We start from the raw sequence: 19317 nt of genomic DNA, 5'->3' as shown, positions 1-19317 counted from the left end.
GCTGCTGCTGCTGCTGCTGCTGCCGCTGCCTCCACCCTCTCCTTCCCCCCTATCACTTCCAGAGACAGAGAGAAAAAGATGTCTCGGCTTGGTCCAAATCAAAGGTGGAAAAAGAAAGGGAGAAACAGAAGAGCTTTGAAGGGATTTTTTTTTTAAAGCTTCCCTCAACGGACCCTCTTCAAAGAATGATACAGAAAGAAAGATACCGTAGGTGGAACCAAGTCGGGTTGAGCAGTGCAGCTCTGCAAATGTCTCAGGAACATGTTCTCTGTTTTTCTAGAACTGGGATTCGGGAATGTCTCTATACAGACTTGAGCTGGCTGAACTGCAGTTGACTTTCATGTCCTGTATTATATAGATACAAAAACCCCAAACATTCTGCCCATATGAATCTGTCCTTTAGTAATTGAACTTCGTAGATGATGGAAAAATCTATTCTTTACTTTTTACCTCTCCAAGATTAGCAGCTAGTGAAGGAAATATGACTTCAAGCAGGAAGCCAAAACTGAGTCTTTTTTCATGGTGAAGGCTTAAAACAGAGGGTTAAATAAAGATATTTTTACAGTTTATTTGATTCAAAAAATAATTCCACAGGAGCCCAAATCATTCATTAACACTCAGAAGTCATTAAATACAGTGTCCCATTGCGGTTGACCTTTGATTAACGCGGACGGCGAGAAACTGAGGCACAAGCAAAAAGGATCCCGTCATAACAGCAAAGAGCCACCAGGCGGCCTCCCGTCAGTCACACTATCTGTTTATCCCCGGCTGCTCTGGTGGCCTGGTCACGCTCTGACAATAGCTGAGGCCTGACTGACTCCAAGACATACAAACGTGTGTTGGAATGTCTCTCATGTTGTGTGCGTGTACATGCATGTGTGCACGCTCGCGTCGCAGGGCTTCTTATGGCAAGCTAGCCAGGCCCTGAGAGAGAGAGAGAGAGAGAGAGAGAGAGAGAGGTGTTGCGTTATTTAATCGCGTGGCCTCCTTCCCTCCCCTCTGACTTCATTGGGTTTTGACGCGGCTACCTTTGCAGAGAAAATATGAATATGAGCTTTTGTTTGCACAACTTTAATTGGCCCTTAATTAATACGGTCATCTCAAGAACGGGCCTCAAATCAAGGCGGGCAAATTCGGGAGACAGTGCGTGCGGAATGCGTCTCCATTTCAAGACAAACTGACGTGAGAGACAGCCGACACGGGGGCGGAGCTCCTCCTGTTATTATTATGAAAACAGAACGAAATGGAAACCAGGCCGGCGGCGCGCTGCTGCTAACATGACAAGACAACATCTGTTTTTGTTGGGCCTCCGGGTCTCGGCCTCTGGACACTGTTTTTTTGTTTTCGTTAAGGGACTAATATTTCCTCCTCACCAGCGTTCAAGAGGGTGAAAAAGTTTTGGGGGGAGAGAGGAGAGACGGTTAACCTGTTGGGATGTGGCGTTGCCTCGGCGATGGCCTTGTCTTCGTCATGACAAAACAAAAACTTACCGCAACCCAACGCCGTCTCCTGCCGAGAAGAAAACAGTATCTGCTTGTTTGAAAAATATCACTTTACCTTTTTGCTCTTTTTTCTCGCAATTATCCCGAGCCAAATTAAAACGGGCCAAAAAAGAAAACAACACCTAAAAAAAAAAAAAAAAGCCACACGTGTAACCTGGAAGAGCTGATTGGAAAGAAAAAGGCAGCGTAAACTGCCAGGAAATGTCAAGTGTGTAAATTCACCTTTATGCCTGATATTTTCTCTTTTTCTTTTGGTGGAGGGGGGTCGATGGAGTCTCAGTGCCACCTTGCTTTCTCTCGCTTCCAGACGCACCGAAGCAGGAGTCTGCGGGGTTGAGGTGAACACCGCATGAAGGCCGCCTTTGTCCTCTGTGGCGATCGGCGCCAAACAAGCAGAGTCTCACCCCGAAGGTGTCGCCCTCGTGGCCGTGACATCAGCCGGCGGTTTTCTCGCGCCACCGCGCTGGGGCTTACGTGCGCACGGCTGCTAATTCGCCCGAGTCGTTGGGACCCTTGTTTGGCTTGGTGTGCGTGCGGCGCTGTTAAAGCCCTGGGAGTCATTAATGGGCCTTTTTTTTGTTGCCCCCCCCCACCAGCTCACCTCACAACACAAAAGCCAAGCTGGTGTTGCATTTGTGGAGAGATTTTCTGTTGTTGGTGCGGATAGATGGATGGATGGATGGATAGATTGAAACTTTGTCTGTTTTTTACAGTAAAAAAAAAAAGGAAATAAAAATACACAAACCTGGTGTGTACACACTCGTACATACACACAAACAATTGTGCTCCTCAACGCGCCTCGTCATTCTTTCATGGGTTATCTCAAGTGTTTTTTTTATTTTTTATTCCCGCCTCCATAAAGCCGTCAGTGTCACCGGAGGCCCCTGCAAGTCTGCTGGTCGACGCCCGCCACGGCCTCGTGTTGCCAAGGATCTGACGGTCGGCTTCAGGTGAGACGTCCAACTTGCTGGAGGTCCGTGCACACCGTGTTGCTCCAGAGTCTTGTAAATTAATCTCAAGTCAGCGCTCCAGGCTGTTTCTCAAGGCGGCTGCAAACTTTTTACCTTTGGCTTGATCTAAACCTAATTGGGAAAAGAAATTTCCCCGAAAAATAAAAAAAATTAATGAAATCTGCTAATAATAAATCACACATATCGACTACCGGCAGCTTCCTAGAATCTCCAGTGCTGCTTTGTGGCTGCGCTTTAATTTGCCCTGCAGACGCGAGGCCGGTGGGAACGGCTTTTTCCACCAGTCACCTGTCATGTTTTCAGTCTGCTGGCAGCAGCCAAACCAAACGGAGTCCGCACGGCCCAACGCAGTACATGCGGCTGGACCGCGTTCCAAAAACCTGGTCTGGGCCTGTGTCCAACGCGGGCGTGTGCCTTTGCGCTCTGGTGTGGCCGTGTAGGCTCGCCGTAATGAATATGTATGCACATGCCAACTCGCGGTGCCCACATCCACCCGATCCAGTGAGCCGTGGGTTGCAGCGTGTACACGTCCCCGGCAGGCCAAGCCAAGCAGCCACCTACCCTCCCGTCCCGTCGGCCTGTCGGCCTGGTCGGACTGGGAGACGGCGGACAGACGCTACGCTACCACCTCAGACAGGTTGCACAGGCGAACACACTGCTACCATAGTAGTGACCTGTGGTGCCTGGAATCATATATCAAAGCAAATTGCTCATGGTTACACCTTGAGTGGCATCATCTTTTCCTTTTCTCATTATATTAGGGTACAGCTCCATCAATACTGAAAAAATAAGTGTTAATGTTGAGATGAGGTGGCATTTTGAATACAGCTCTTCAAAAGCACATTACTGCAGCTCTAGACCAAGACCTCCTCACGGAAATCCGTCACATCATGCACTCAAGATAACCGGAAAACTCTCCAGCGGAGGGATCTAGCGTAGAAAAGAGTCAGAGCTGATCCCTGGAAGCAAGTTGAGACCTTCCAGTGGAAATAATCTTGCCTAAATTTAGAACTACCACCATGAAGCTTTATGGAGAGAGATTTGAGGCCAAAGTGTTTTTGGTCACATAATGGCACTTTGCTGGAAACATTTTGCCTTTCTCAAATCCGTTTCATTAACATCGCTGAACTTTCGTGCAAATCTGTAATAGAAGACCGTGGGCGCTCTTAGCTCAAATAACATTGGAAGACATGTCCACCAGAAACACCAGCCACTGATTGGGTAAGCACTGTACAAATAGCGCACATGCAACTCATACGTTCATAAGTTGGCCCATTGAAGCAAATCCCAGGCGTGTTGGAGGAGTTTGGAACCACAGAATGGCTTGAAAATTCCAAATGTTTCTTCCTGCTGTTAGAGGCCGACGCTCCAGGTCCCTCTGCACTGAATGCAGCGGGCTTTCAAGAGAGGTCAAGAGTTTGCGGGGGGCGGAGGGTCTTTCTGCATTAATGGGAACTCAGCCGCCCTCTCCAGAGACAGCGCCAAACACCTGACCTTCCCACAACAGTCAGTGGGAGTCCAGATTTACGAGGGAAGGTGAGAGGCTCTGGCACCGGCTCTGCCCCATGACCCGGCTTCAGGGGTCCGGCTCTCCCCAGTGTGTTGACAGTGTTACTGCGCGTGTGGAGCCCTGAAGGATTGGGTGTGCCTCTCTCCCAATTGTTCTGACCCCTGTAAACTGCGGTGCCGGCTACCAACGGGCCTTTTCCTCTTGGATATCTCACCCTTAAATGGATCTCTGAGGTACTAGAGGGGGACGGGGAGGGTTCGCAGCTCAGCGTGCGCCTCCACTATACTACAGGGGCCACAAAACTGGGTTCATTAACATTGCATTGATTGCTCAAGCTTTAAAAAAAGAAAAAGTCCAGCAACAGCAGGGATAGTATGACTCAATGAAAAAGCCTCAGGAGTCCCCAAAGACTAATTACGGGACTAATTGTGGTTTGTAAAGGTTTAAAGCTGCACCGTGGATAAAAATTCACGTTTCTCCACTGAACCATGAAATCTCCCATTTCTGGAAGTTTTATACGTATTCATAACAAGAGGTGTTTATTTTTCATCGGGGGGAACTAAACCTCATTGTGCACAAGAGGGTTAAAGTTCCCATCTCTGAGAAAAAAAAAAGTCTCCTAACAATAATAGTTGCTGGTGCATCGACTTGATGGTGATTTAACTTCTTCTCAGCACAACTCGATCCTCGTTGATACAGTTTTTTTTCCCCCTTTTCTTCCCAGTGCTGTGTGAGGTCGGTCGGGTCCCCAGAAACAACCGGCTGGGTTGTGATTGATGAAGGGCCGAACGATCAGGACCCTCCCGGGTGACTTGGCCTTCAGAAGTCCGGTGCTTCGAGGTGCTGTGCGATAACAGCAGAGCCGTCCTCGTTGCCACCGTCCTGCTAGGAGCCTCATTCATCATGAGTGTGGGATTGTGCTCGGCGGTGCAGCGGGGCCTCAGATATCATCTGGATGAAATCACCGCAGTGGTACTCCCAACACTGCAGTCAATAGAGGTCAATAATAACTCAACTCAACTGTAGATTTGATGTCATTCTTCTATCATTTAGTCTTCCAGTCTTGATTAGACTTCTGATCATTAGGAGCCCAATGGAGCAGATCAGATGATGATGCAATATCGTCATGGTGCTTTTCTTTATTTTATTTCTTTTGCTCTTTTTTTCATGATTTTTTTCCATGTGTGCAAACTTGCATTCTTACTGACACTTTCTGTTTTCATGTGACCGGCACTTTGGAATCCAGGACAAACTTCCCCACAGAGACAATGACAGTGTATTGTTTCATACGTACGTATCCTGTCATATAGTATCTAACGTTATTGCGTCATGTCATATCACCAACACATTTTGCAGCAATAAGTTGCACATTTTCCCCAACAAGCAGTATATTAGATACTGCGTGTTGGAACTGCTGCACGTCTGCACATCATAACTGCTTTAAACGGTTAGGGTTATATTGTTTAACTTTTATTACTATTTCCTCCACCACTACAACACAAATAGCTAGCAGAAACTTCTTTGATGAATTGCGTTCAACAAGAACAAACTAAATCACTTGCATACACCATTGCAATTCACTTTCAGTTCTCTTCTATTTATTTGAGAGGGACGGTGCGAGTTAGCAAGCATCACCATGCAGAAACGTAAAACATTGTTTTGCCAGTTGTTGGCTGATTTCCATCTGTTGACCATATTTGGAATACGCCGAGTTTACTACATACAATTTTAAATCAATAAGAAAAACGTTCAATGTTTTGCTGCAGTCCAGCTGATTTTTTTCTACCTTTGCTTTATTATGTAGCCCCTCATAAACAAAGAGTGTATTGTTCTGCTGTAAACAGTGGAATGGCTGTTGCTTGTCAGAAGGTGTGTTGATCTTGGTGATGCATTCGGTTGCCACAGCCCTTTTGTAAGCACAGGACACATGTTTCATGTTCCTGCCTTTTAATTAGGCCAGACTGGAAAAACTGACCACACTCCCTGTTTTTTCAGTGTTGGCCTGTGGAAAGGTGTGCGGTGGGCCTGGGGAAATTAATGCACGCAGAGCATCTCTCCGCAGTACCTGCAAGATTTATAACCAAGTATGCCGGGACACACCGCAGCGATCAAACTTTTACTTAACTTTTTTTTAAAGCACGCGATGCAAAGTTTAATTCCAACATTTTGAACCAATGTGGTTTTTTGCCCTGAAATGTTCACTGTGGTAACCGTCCTCTCTCGGATTGAGTAAACCAGTGTGTGTGCCCAGTCACATTTACATTTCACCAAAAGCGTGTCTCGACCTGGACTGAATTTAGTAGCAGAAAATACACACAGTGAATACTTTTGGGGGGAGCAAGCACAGGATTTTGGTGGCGAGATCCCTTTAAATTTAGTAAATGTCCTGCCTTCGCCCTAGACAGCTGGGATAGGCTCCAGCAGAGCCCCGTGACCCTGAATAGGAATGAGCGGGTATAGAAGATGTATGAATGATGAATGTCCTGAATATTTATTTATTTATTTATTTATTTTTTTTTTGAAGAAGAAGAAATGCATTTGAAAAATTCATCTTTTCGGTTGTGTCTGTTTTTCATTGCGTGTCCACACAGACACACACACACACACACACACACACACACACACACACACACACACACACAAAAAACGTTTTGGCAGAAATTTGCATTTGGAATATGCAAAAATAAAACTATGCAAGTTATTTTCATAAAATTATAGTTTTAGCATTTAGTATTTGTGATTTTTCTCCTCAGCTGGAGGACCATGCAACTTGTCTCGAATGGACCAGTGAATCAAAGTTCTCCGCTCCTGTGCTTCTCCAACTGGGGGTGCTGCTTTACTGACTGGGGTGTCATTGCCCTTGTTAAAAGTCAATGAAGGATAACAATGAATTTGAAATGATCTTTTTGTTCAAAAGTTGTATTAAATAATCAAAGGACGGTAACACAAGGTTTTCATTCTTCTAGCTTACAAGCAGCCAAGAACTCAATCTTTGCCATGGCGGAACTTTGAATGAGGTGCCTTTCTGACTGACTGAGTATGTGAGGCTCAACAAGGGGTTAAAAAGAAAAATCAGTTTGATGGATTGTTTTTGATTCCCAAAAGAAACCAGCAAAAGCTCCTTGTCAGTAGGTTCATAGTCCCTGGGCCTTTGCAGATCTGAAGTTGCATGTGGATCATTATGATCCGTGAAAATATGAGAGGACATATGTATTGGATTTCCTTAAATAGAGACCGCATAGAACTGTACATGCCAGCTATTTCCACCGACGGCAAATGTTTATTTTAAATGTGATGTTTGAATGTGTTTTATTTCCATATACTTGTGCGCTCGGCTCAGCAGGTCACCGCTGCCCCTCCCCTCCTCCACCTCCTCACTCAGAGACATGTTTGAATTAAGAGCCTGGATTGAATTCGCGTACAGCAGGGTCTCGTGGGCACAAGGAAAGCAATGATAGGAGAATCAGTGTCGCCTCATCTGAGTTGACTACACAACTGACTGGCAGGCTTTATTTTTTATATTTATTTATTTATTCATGAACATCAACAAAATACAAAATCCAGAGTGACCCTTTCCTAGAATTTACAATTTTAAGTTATTTTATTGTTGCTTTTATTGCTGTTGTTCACTTTTGTTTGGCTTTACATCACTATTTTTTTTTCAAAATATGTATTTCATTTTTATTTGTTATCTGGAAACAGACATGATAAGGATGCTAATGCTAATTAACATTAATTAGTAACTGTCAACGACTGACCAAATTCTAAATACAATGGGAGATTGTCAAGTTACCCTATGGATTTCAAATCAAACCACTCCTGCTGGACACTCATGGACTATTTTCTAGCATAAGGAGATGTTACTTATGCAATGTTATTTGTGCAGTCTGTATGTTCTGTTAGTGCTGGATCATAAGAAAAACAATGTTTTTAATGGTTTAAAGTAAAAAACTAGAAATATTGGACAAGTACACATTGATTTGTAAGAAACTGCAAGATATTTTCAATATTATGCAATAGTCCCCCGTCCCCTCAATAAATCAAATTCTGTTTTATGATCTTCTAACTTGTTATATCAAAGATGAACAGTAGCAGAAAAAAAAAAAATTAAAGCTGCAAGCAGCGTTGTAGGGACTGAGCCTGTGCGACCACCACCTGCCGACGCCCCCCGCCCCCCTTCCGACGTAACTCTAATTTTTGAATTTTGACAAAAAGGAAGTGAGTTATTTCCACTTGTTTGAATACTTGGCAAAATCAACGTTTGGGGACTACTGGGTCGTTTCGAACTGGTCCGAACCGTGAGCTCAGTCCCTAAAAAAAAAAAAAATCCAGTTATGCCAACTCAGTGTCTGACTAAGGCAAGTTACAGAAGTTGTCTTGCATCCTATGCTAGGATGGACAATCTCAAGTAAATATTTCACATACATAGAGTATTGGGCTCCTACACAATCCTCATGGAAGCACGGCCAGAACTGGACATTACGAGCATCGGGCTGAACAAAGAGCTCCTTTCTGCCGTCTGGAAGGTGCTGAAAGGCAGGGTGAGTGTGGGAAGCCTGCACAGAGCAGCGCCATCACGCTGGGTGTCATGTACCAAAACTGTGAGACAAAAGTGCAGCAATGTGGTTCAAGCACTTCAGACCCCTGCTGTGGGGTTGAAATAAATAAATACTGCTGTAACGCCTTGGAAGAGGATGTACCTGACGCTTAAAAAATTTATGATGCTGTGTTTTTCTCACTCATTTGCCATCTCTTCACTGAGGCAAAAAAATCAAACATGGTAAGCTGTCGTCTGTATCATCACCTTCATTTGTGATTTTTTTTCTAGCGCAAAAACTCAAATAGGGTCTCCAGCAAACTTGAAAATAGGGTTTCCAAACATGACGTGAAAGAGTACAAAATCAGAAATGTCTCTGAAATGGGAGAAAAAAAAATCCAGAAAAGCAGTCCTCAGTTACAGGGTTATAGGATATGTGGATCTCTGGATCTGTGGACTCTCGAGTGAGAACTCAAAATGTCCTGTCATGGCGATTAAAGTTTGGCAAAAAATGTATCTCAGAGTGCTTTTTTTTCCTTTGAAAACATGGCTCATGTCTTAAATTGGTCTCAAACTCCCATGGATGACCTTTCTATAATAGCCTTTCATGAAGAGAGGTAAAAGTGCAAAATCTTCATGTCTGAAATTTGGTGAAAATGGTAATTTCCTGAAAATGTCCCAGATTGGCCTCAAACTCGCATGGGATGACTGTCCTATACAACCTATCATGAATCAAGGTGGAAGAGTGCAAAATTGTAATGTCCAAAAATTTTGTGTAAAAATGTTATACTACCTTATATTTTATCACATGATTAAGAGAGTTTAATGAACATAATTTTACCTTAAAATTTACTACTTGACCTGACATTAAATGTAGCCATTTTCATTTTTGTATGGTTGTTTCAAAAAATGATGTATGATTTGTCATTTTACATGAGCGTCAGTCAGTAAGAGCCAGAGGTGTATGTGTCTGTGACGCGTGCGCACGCACACACGTATGTACACACACACCTACGTACACAGAGGGCAGTGCTTCCCAGAGGAAACCCTCAGGGCCACGCGCCGGACCCATGGAGCCACCAGAGCGATCCCCCTGACACCGCATACAGTCTGCCTTTCACCTCTGCAGCGCAACACAAAGGGGAGCTTATCCCGGACCCCCGCCTGCCTGGCCTCCCTTCACAATGAAACATAGTCAAGCACCACCACTGCATAATAAAAATCCGGCCTGCATAGCCAAAGTATCACGGTGGGTCTAGATGGGGAGATCATCTAAAATCTGTGGCGAAATGGAAACCTGATCGACGAGCACAAGAGGGTAACGCCTTGTGTGGAAAAAAACAAACAAACAAAGAAAAACAGGATCCAGAATTAATCTGTGTTAATTAATCCAGCCAGAGAGAGGTGAAAGTGAATTTACAGCTTTTAGGGACATATTGTGCTTATTCTAATATTATTTATTATGACTTAAAGAACGTGTGATCTTGTGCAGCCTTTCAAAACATGGAGCTATCATCCCTTAACTTGGGAGAGGAAAGGTCCTTAAGGGATGTGAGATCTAGCTCAATGGTTTGGAAGATAAGAAAAAAAAAAGGCAAATAGATAAATTATAGAATCAAATTATCTAAATAGATTATTATCAGACATAATCTAACTACTGTTTAATCATTATTATAAAATATAATAATTATTAGCCGTGCGATGAACTGGCGATTTGTCCAGGGTGTCCCCTGCCTTCGCCCTAAGACAGCTGGGATAGGCTCCAGCAGACCCCCGTGACCCTGAGCTCTGGACTAAGCAGGTATGGAAAATTATTATGGTTATGGTTAGGATTGGGTTGGGGTTGGGTAACCCTAACCCTACTTCCAGCCTTAAGCCTAGCCCTAATGTCATGCAAGTCAATGGGGTCAAAGGTCAACTTTCTCTAGGGGTCCGCTAGAGACAAGCGGACACTTGCCTTTTCACCAGGAGCATCCAAGACACACCCACGTCAAATTTGGGCATTCTAGCACATGAGGAACCCCAAAACCCTAACCCTAACCCTAGTTTCAGCCTTATCGTCAACCCTAATTCAATGCAAGTCTATGGGGTGAAATTTCAACTTTGTCCTAGAGACATGGGGCCACTTGCTTTTTCATCAGGAGCCCCCAAGAAGCGCCCACACCAAATTTGGGGCTTGTAGTACTTGAGGAACCCTAACCCTAACCCTAACCCTAACCCTAGCTTCAGCCTTATCGTCAACCCTAATTCAATGCAAGTCTATGGGGTGAAATTTCAACTTTGTCCTAGAGACATGGGGCCACTTGCTTTTTCATCAGGAGCCCCCAAGAAGCGCCCACACCAAATTTGGGGCTTGTAGTACTTGAGGAACCCTAACCCTAACCCTAACCCTAGCTTCAGCCATATCGTCAACCCTAATTCAATGCAAGTCTATGGGGTGAAATTTCAACTTTGTCCTAGAGACATGGGGCCACTTGCTTTTTCATCAGGAGCCCCCAAGAAGCGCCCACACCAAATTTGGGGCTTGTAGTACTTGAGGAACCCTAACCCTAACCCTAACCCTAACCCTAACCCTAGCTTCAGCCTTATCGTCAACCCTAATTCAATGCAAGTCTATGGGGTGAAATTTCAACTTTGTCCTAGAGACATGGGGCAACTTGCTTTTTCATCAGGAGCCCCCAAGAAGCGCCCACACCAAATTTGGGGCTTGTAGTACTTGAGGAACCCTAACCCTAACCCTAACCCTAACCCTAGCTTCAGCCTTATCGTCAACCCTAATTCAATGCAAGTCTATGGGGTGAAATTTCAACTTTGTCCTAGAGACATGGGGCCACTTGCTTTTTCATCAGGAGCCCCCAAGAAGCGCCCACACCAAATTTGGGGCTTGTAGTACTTGAGGAACCCTAACCCTAACCCTAACCCTAGCTTCAGCCTTATCGTCAACCCTAATTCAATGCAAGTCTATGGGGTGAAATTTCAACTTTGTCCTAGAGACATGGGGCAACTTGCTTTTTCATCAGGAGCCCCCAAGAAGCGCCCACACCAAATCTGGGGCTTGTAGTACTTGAGGAACCCTAACCCTAACCCTAACCCTAGCTTCAACCTTATCGTCAACCCTAATTCAATGCAAGTCTATGGGGTGAAATTTCAACTTTGTCCTAGAGACATGGGGCCACTTGCTTTTTCATCAGGAGCCCCCAAGAAGCGCCCACACCAAATTTGGGGCTTGTAGTACTTGAGGAACCCTAACCCTAACCCTAACCCTAACCCTAACCCTAGCTTCAGCCTTATCGTCAACCCTAATTCAATGCAAGTCTATGGGGTGAAATTTCAACTTTGTCCTAGAGACATGGGGCCACTTGCTTTTTCATCAGGAGCCCCCAAGAAGCGCCCACACCAAATTTGGGGCTTGTAGTACTTGAGGAACCCTAACCCTAACCCTAACCCTAACCCTAGCTTCAGCCTTATCGTCAACCCTAATTCAATGCAAGTCTATGGGGTGAAATTTCAACTTTGTCCTAGAGACATGGGGCCACTTGCTTTTTCATCAGGAGCCCGCAAGAAGCACCCACACCAAATTTGGGGCTTGTAGTACTTGAGGAACCCTAACCCTAACCCTAACCCTAACCCTAGCTTCAGCCTTATCGTCAACCCTAATTCAATGCAAGTCTATGGGGTGAAATTTCAACTTTGTCCTAGAGACATGGGGCCACTTGCTTTTTCATCAGGAGCCCCCAAGAAGCGCCCACACCAAATTTGGGGCTTGTAGTACTTGAGGAACCCTAACCCTAACCCTAACCCTAGCTTCAACCTTATCGTCAACCCTAATTCAATGCAAGTCTATGGGGTGAAATTTCAACTTTGTCCTAGAGACATGGGGCCACTTGCTTTTTCATCAGGAGCCCCCAAGAAGCGCCCACACCAAATTTGGGGCTTGTAGTACTTGAGGAACCCTAACCCTAACCCTAACCCTAACCCTAGCTTCAGCCTTATCGTCAACCCTAATTCAATGCAAGTCTATGGGGTGAAATTTCAACTTTGTCCTAGAGACATGGGGCCACTTGCTTTTTCATCAGGAGCCCCCAAGAAGCGCCCACACCAAATTTGGGGCTTGTAGTACTTGAGGAACCCTAACCCTAACCCTAACCCTAGCTTCAGCCTTATCGTCAACCCTAATTCAATGCAAGTCTATGGGGTGAAATTTCAACTTTGTCCTAGAGACATGGGGCCACTTGCTTTTTCATCAGGAGCCGGCAAGAAGCACCCATACCAAATTTGGGGCTTGTAGTACTTGAGGAACCCTAACCCTAACCCTAACCCTAACCCTAGCTTCAGCCTTATCGTCAACCCTAATTCAATGCAAGTCTATGGGGTGAAATTTCAACTTTGTCCTAGAGACATGGGGTCACTTGCTTTTTCATCAGGAGCCCCCAAGAAGCGCCCACACCAAATTTGGGGCTTGTAGTACTTGAGGAACCCTAACCCTAACCCTAACCCTAGCTTCAGCCTTATCGTCAACCCTAATTCAATGCAAGTCTATGGGGTGAAATTTCAACTTTGTCCTAGAGACATGGGGCCACTTGCTTTTTCATCAGGAGCCCCCAAGAAGCGCCCACACCAAATTTGGGGCTTGTAGTACTTGAGGAACCCTAACCCTAACCCTAACCCTAGCTTCAGCCATATCGTCAACCCTAATTCAATGCAAGTCTATGGGGTGAAATTTCAACTTTGTCCTAGAGACATGGGGCCACTTGCTTTTTCATCAGGAGCCCCCAAGAAGCGCCCACACCAAATTTGGGGCTTGTAGTACTTGAGGAACCCTAACCCTAACCCTAACCCTAACCCTAACCCTAGCTTCAGCCTTATCGTCAACCCTAATTCAATGCAAGTCTATGGGGTGAAATTTCAACTTTGTCCTAGAGACATGGGGCAACTTGCTTTTTCATCAGGAGCCCCCAAGAAGCGCCCACACCAAATTTGGGGCTTGTAGTACTTGAGGAACCCTAACCCTAACCCTAACCCTAACCCTAGCTTCAGCCTTATCGTCAACCCTAATTCAATGCAAGTCTATGGGGTGAAATTTCAACTTTGTCCTAGAGACATGGGGCCACTTGCTTTTTCATCAGGAGCCCCCAAGAAGCGCCCACACCAAATTTGGGGCTTGTAGTACTTGAGGAACCCTAACCCTAACCCTAACCCTAGCTTCAGCCTTATCGTCAACCCTAATTCAATGCAAGTCTATGGGGTGAAATTTCAACTTTGTCCTAGAGACATGGGGCAACTTGCTTTTTCATCAGGAGCCCCCAAGAAGCGCCCACACCAAATCTGGGGCTTGTAGTACTTGAGGAACCCTAACCCTAACCCTAACCCTAGCTTCAACCTTATCGTCAACCCTAATTCAATGCAAGTCTATGGGGTGAAATTTCAACTTTGTCCTAGAGACATGGGGCCACTTGCTTTTTCATCAGGAGCCCCCAAGAAGCGCCCACACCAAATTTGGGGCTTGTAGTACTTGAGGAACCCTAACCCTAACCCTAACCCTAACCCTAACCCTAGCTTCAGCCTTATCGTCAACCCTAATTCAATGCAAGTCTATGGGGTGAAATTTCAACTTTGTCCTAGAGACATGGGGCCACTTGCTTTTTCATCAGGAGCCCCCAAGAAGCGCCCACACCAAATTTGGGGCTTGTAGTACTTGAGGAACCCTAACCCTAACCCTAACCCTAACCCTAGCTTCAGCCTTATCGTCAACCCTAATTCAATGCAAGTCTATGGGGTGAAATTTCAACTTTGTCCTAGAGACATGGGGCCACTTGCTTTTTCATCAGGAGCCCGCAAGAAGCACCCACACCAAATTTGGGGCTTGTAGTACTTGAGGAACCCTAACCCTAACCCTAACCCTAACCCTAGCTTCAGCCTTATCGTCAACCCTAATTCAATGCAAGTCTATGGGGTGAAATTTCAACTTTGTCCTAGAGACATGGGGCCACTTGCTTTTTCATCAGGAGCCCCCAAGAAGCGCCCACACCAAATTTGGGGCTTGTAGTACTTGAGGAACCCTAACCCTAACCCTAACCCTAGCTTCAACCTTATCGTCAACCCTAATTCAATGCAAGTCTATGGGGTGAAATTTCAACTTTGTCCTAGAGACATGGGGCCACTTGCTTTTTCATCAGGAGCCCCCAAGAAGCGCCCACACCAAATTTGGGGCTTGTAGTACTTGAGGAACCCTAACCCTAACCCTAACCCTAACCCTAGCTTCAGCCTTATCGTCAACCCTAATTCAATGCAAGTCTATGGGGTGAAATTTCAACTTTGTCCTAGAGACATGGGGCCACTTGCTTTTTCATCAGGAGCCCCCAAGAAGCGCCCACACCAAATTTGGGGCTTGTAGTACTTGAGGAACCCTAACCCTAACCCTAACCCTAGCTTCAGCCTTATCGTCAACCCTAATTCAATGCAAGTCTATGGGGTGAAATTTCAACTTTGTCCTAGAGACATGGGGCCACTTGCTTTTTCATCAGGAGCCGGCAAGAAGCACCCATACCAAATTTGGGGCTTGTAGTACTTGAGGAACCCTAACCCTAACCCTAACCCTAACCCTAGCTTCAGCCTTATCGTCAACCCTAATTCAATGCAAGTCTATGGGGTGAAATTTCAACTTTGTCCTAGAGACATGGGGTCACTTGCTTTTTCATCAGGAGCCCCCAAGAAGCGCCCACACCAAATTTGGGGCTTGTAGTACTTGAGGAACCCTAACCCTAACCCTAACCCTAGCTTCAGCCTTATCGTCAACCCTAATTCAATGCAAGTCTATGGGGTGAAATTTCAACTTTGTCCTAGAGACAAGGGGCCACTTGCTTTTTCATCAGGAGCCCCCAAGAAGCGCCCACACCAAATTTGGGGCTTGTAGTACTTGAGGAACCCTAACCCTAACCCTAACCCTAACCCTAGCTTCAGCCTTATCGTCAACCCTAATTCAATGCAAGTCTATGGGGTGAAATTTCAACTTTGTCCTAGAGACATGGGGCCACTTGCTTTTTCATCAGGAGCCCGCAAGAAGCACCCACACCAAATTTGGGGCTTGTAGTACTTGAGGAACCCTAACCCTAACCCTAACCCTAGCTTCAGCCTTATCGTCAACCCTAATTCAATGCAAGTCTATGGGGTGAAATTTCAACTTTGTCCTAGAGACATGGGGCCACTTGCTTTTTCATCAGGAGCCCCCAAGAAGCGCCCACACCAAATTTGGGGCTTGTAGTACTTGAGGAACCCTAACCCTAACCCTAACCCTAGCTTCAGCCTTACCGTCAACCCTAATTCAATGCAAGTCTATGGGGTGAAATTTCAACTTTGTCCTAGAGACATGGGGCCACTTGCTTTTTCATCAGGAGCCCCCAAGAAGCGCCCACACCAAATTTGGGGCTTGTAGTACTTGAGGAACCCTAACCCTAACCCTAACCCTAACCCTAGCTTCAGCCTTATCGTCAACCCTAATTCAATGCAAGTCTATGGGGTGAAATTTCAACTTTGTCCTAGAGACATGGGGCCACTTGCTTTTTCATCAGGAGCCCCCAAGAAGCGCCCACACCAAATTTGGGGCTTGTAGTACTTGAGGAACCCTAACCCTAACCCTAACCCTAGCTTCAGCCTTATCGTCAACCCTAATTCAATGCAAGTCTATGGGGTGAAATTTCAACTTTGTCCTAGAGACATGGGGCCACTTGCTTTTTCATCAGGAGCCCCCAAGAAGCGCCCACACCAAATTTGGGGCTTGTAGTACTTGAGGAACCCTAACCCTAACCCTAACCCTAGCTTCAGCCTTATCGTCAACCCTAATTCAATGCAAGTCTATGGGGTGAAATTTCAACTTTGTCCTAGAGACATGGGGCCACTTGCTTTTTCATCAGGAGCCCCCAAGAAGCGCCCACACCAAATTTGGGGCTTGTAGTACTTGAGGAACCCTAACCCTAACCCTAACCCTAACCCTAGCTTCAGCCTTATCGTCAACCCTACTTCAATGCAAGTCTATGGGGTGAAATTTCAACTTTGTCCTAGAGACATGGGGCCACTTGCTTTTTCATCAGGAGCCCCCAAGAAGCGCCCACACCAAATTTGGGGCTTGTAGTACTTGAGGAACCCTAACCCTAACCCTAACCCTAACCCTAGCTTCAGCCTTATCGTCAACCCTACTTCAATGCAAGTCTATGGGGTGAAATTTCAACTTTGTCCTAGAGACATGGGGCCACTTGCTTTTTCATCAGGAGCCCCCAAGAAGCACCCACACCAAATTTGGGGCTTGTAGTACTTGAGGAACCCTAACCCTAACCCTAACCCTAACCCTAGCTTCAGCCTTATCGTCAACCCTACTTCAATGCAAGTCTATGGGGTGAAATTTCAACTTTGTCCTAGAGACATGGGGCCACTTGCTTTTTCATCAGGAGCCCCCAAGAAGCACCCATACCAAATTTGGGGCTTGTAGTACTTGAGGAACCCTAACCCTAACCCTAACCCTAACCCTAGCTTCAGCCTTATCGTCAACCCTAATTCAATGCAAGTCTATGGGGTGAAATTTCAACTTTGTCCTAGAGACATGGGGTCACTTGCTTTTTCATCAGGAGCCCCCAAGAAGCGCCCACACCAAATTTGGGGCTTGTAGTACTTGAGGAACCCTAACCCTAACCCTAACCCTAGCTTCAGCCTTATCGTCAACCCTAATTCAATGCAAGTCTATGGGGTGAAATTTCAACTTTGTCCTAGAGACATGGGGCCACTTGCTTTTTCATCAGGAGCCCCCAAGAAGCGCCCACACCAAATTTGGGGCTTGTAGTACTTGAGGAACCCTAACCCTAACCCTAACCCTAACCCTAGCTTCAGCCTTATCGTCAACCCTAATTCAATGCAAGTCTATGGGGTGAAATTTCAACTTTGTCCTAGAGACATGGGGCCACTTGCTTTTTCATCAGGAGCCCGCAAGAAGCGCCCACACCAAATTTGGGGCTTGTAGTACTTGAGGAACCCTAACCCTAACCCTAACCCTAACCCTAGCTTCAGCCTTATCGTCAACCCTACTTCAATGCAAGTCTATGGGGTGAAATTTCAACTTTGTCCTAGAGACATGGGGCAACTTGCTTTTTCATCAGGAGCCGGCAAGAAGCACCCATACCAAATTTGGGGCTTGTAGTACTTGAGGAACCCTAACCCTAACCCTAACCCTAACCCTAGCTTCAGCCTTATCGTCAACCCTAATTCAATGCAAGTCTATGGGGTGAAATTTCAACTTTGTCCTAGAGACATGGGGTCACTTGCTTTTTCATCAGGAGCCCCCAAGAAGCGCCCACACCAAATTTGGGGCTTGTAGTACTTGAGGAACCCTAACCCTAACCCTAACCCTAGCTTCAGCCTTATCGTCAACCCTAATTCAATGCAAGTCTATGGGGTGAAATTTCAACTTTGTCCTAGAGACATGGGGCCACTTGCTTTTTCATCAGGAGCCCCCAAGAAGCGCCCACACCAAATTTGGGGCTTGTAGTACTTGAGGAACCCTAACCCTAACCCTAACCCTAACCCTAGCTTCAGCCTTATCGTCAACCCTAATTCAATGCAAGTCTATGGGGTGAAATTTCAACTTTGTCCTAGAGACATGGGGCCACTTGCTTTTTCATCAGGAGCCCGCAAGAAGCACCCACACCAAATTTGGGGCTTGTAGTACTTGAGGAACCCTAACCCTAACCCTAACCCTAGCTTCAGCCTTATCGTCAACCCTAATTCAATGCAAGTCTATGGGGTGAAATTTCAACTTTGTCCTAGAGACATGGGGCCACTTGCTTTTTCATCAGGAGCCCCCAAGAAGCGCCCACACCAAATTTGGGGCTTGTAGTACTTGAGGAACCCTAACCCTAACCCTAACCCTGGCTTCAGCCTTATCGTCAACCCTAATTCAATGCAAGTCTATGGGGTGAAATTTCAACTTTGTCCTAGAGACATGGGGCCACTTGCTTTTTCATCAGGAGCCCCCAAGAAGCGCCCACACCAAATTTGGGGCTTGTAGTACTTGAGGAACCCTAACCCTAACCCTAACCCTAACCCTAGCTTCAGCCTTATCGTCAACCCTACTTCAATGCAAGTCTATGGGGTGAAATTTCAACTTTGTCCTAGAGACATGGGGCCACTTGCTTTTTCATCAGGAGCCCCCAAGAAGCGCCCACACCAAATTTGGGGCTTGTAGTACTTGAGGAACCCTAACCCTAACCCTAACCCTAGCTTCAGCCTTATCGTCAACCCTAATTCAATGCAAGTCTATGGGGTGAAATTTCAACTTTGTCCTAGAGACATGGGGCCACTTGCTTTTTCATCAGGAGCCCCCAAGAAGCGCCCACACCAAATTTGGGGCTTGTAGTACTTGAGGAACCCTAACCCTAACCCTAACCCTGGCTTCAGCCTTATCGTCAACCCTAATTCAATGCAAGTCTATGGGGTGAAATTTCAACTTTGTCCTAGAGACATGGGGCCACTTGCTTTTTCATCAGGAGCCCCCAAGAAGCGCCCACACCAAATTTGGGGCTTGTAGTACTTGAGGAACCCTAACCCTAACCCTAACCCTAACCCTAGCTTCAGCCTTATCGTCAACCCTACTTCAATGCAAGTCTATGGGGTGAAATTTCAACTTTGTCCTAGAGACATGGGGCCACTTGCTTTTTCATCAGGAGCCCCCAAGAAGCGCCCACACCAAATTTGGGGCTTGTAGTACTTGAGGAACCCTAACCCTAACCCTAACCCTAACCCTAGCTTCAGCCT

The 19317-nt window shown here is 45.9% G+C and overlaps 1 long non-coding RNA gene across 7 annotated transcripts in view; it reads left to right on the top strand.

Moving 5' to 3' along the window:
* Positions 1-8084, top strand: part of LOC142886982 (uncharacterized) — a 36059-nt gene extending 27975 nt beyond the window's left edge. For 4 of the 7 annotated variants that reach the window (XR_012926472.1, XR_012926471.1, XR_012926469.1 and 1 more), the window contains 4 exons: positions 2365-2452; positions 4708-5273; positions 5979-6067; positions 6737-8084. This is a non-coding gene — a long non-coding RNA (uncharacterized LOC142886982). The remainder of the gene's footprint in view (positions 1-2364; positions 2453-4707; positions 5274-5978; positions 6068-6736) is intronic. The other 3 variants (XR_012926474.1, XR_012926473.1, XR_012926475.1) reach the window with 3 other exon arrangements.
* The last annotated feature ends 11233 nt before the right edge of the window (positions 8085-19317 follow it).

The sequence above is a fragment of the Nelusetta ayraudi genome, unplaced genomic scaffold, assembly GCF_046127955.1.
Source record: "Nelusetta ayraudi isolate G7.1 ecotype Tasmania unplaced genomic scaffold, CSIRO-AGI_Nayr_v1 ptg000016l, whole genome shotgun sequence".
Lineage (NCBI taxonomy): Eukaryota > Metazoa > Chordata > Actinopteri > Tetraodontiformes > Monacanthidae > Nelusetta > Nelusetta ayraudi.
Note: the sequence above shows the minus strand (reverse complement) of the source record. Positions and strands in the feature narration are given on the sequence as shown.